Below are 692 nucleotides of genomic sequence, written 5' to 3' on the forward strand. Positions count from 1 at the left end.
TGTAACAACTTTATATAGACCACTGGGTAGTTTAATATATGATTATTTGTTGATGATGTTTCCCATTAGTCGTCTGTAACGGCAAAGTAACTAAAGCTGACAAATGAATGTAGTTGTGCACAAAACAGAGGCAGAAACAGAAGCACAGGTCCTGGAACCAGGTTTGGTTTTACCTCTGTTGAGGAAATCTTTTGTCAGATGGACAAAATAATATGTGAACTTGTTTTCTATCTCTTTATTCTCATTCATACGCACATGTGTGTACACATTACAATAAAGAACCTGAACTGAATAAGTGTTTGCTTTTTACTTTTTTCTTGATTTTTGAGCAGATATAATTTTTTTTAATTAACAGAAATATTGAAATGATAGATTTTCAAGGAAATTAAAGTATATATATATACTTTAATTAGTTATTTGAATATATCAACTATATCAACTGATGTTTATTTTGTCTGCTGAAGAGGTTTTCAATTCGCTGCTGGGCGGCGTGTGAAACCGAAGGACTGTGGTTTTGGCTTAGGCGGTGGCTGTGGCTGTGGGGGAGGGGGTGTTGGTACTTGACATCTCACTTTATGTCGCTGGACCGGACGAGATAAGTTTAAAAACAAGAGCATTTTTTTTTAATTGAATTGATGTTTTTCAGTAAAGACAGTTTATTTTTCTCCAGATTCGGAGGGATAATTCATTGT

The 692-nt window shown here is 34.5% G+C and overlaps 1 protein-coding gene across 1 annotated transcript in view; it reads left to right on the top strand.

Annotated features, from left to right (window-relative positions):
- LOC111645776 (uncharacterized) overlaps positions 1-692 on the top strand; it is a gene marked incomplete at its 3' end in the record, with an annotated part of 39,201 nt that overhangs the window by 22,158 nt on the left and 16,351 nt on the right. The window lies entirely within an intron of this gene.

The sequence above is a fragment of the Seriola lalandi genome, unplaced genomic scaffold (assembly GCF_002814215.2).
Source record: "Seriola lalandi dorsalis isolate HSWRI2012SDOR001 ecotype SW California unplaced genomic scaffold, Sedor1 jcf7180002054956, whole genome shotgun sequence".
Classification (NCBI taxonomy): domain Eukaryota; kingdom Metazoa; phylum Chordata; class Actinopteri; order Carangiformes; family Carangidae; genus Seriola; species Seriola lalandi.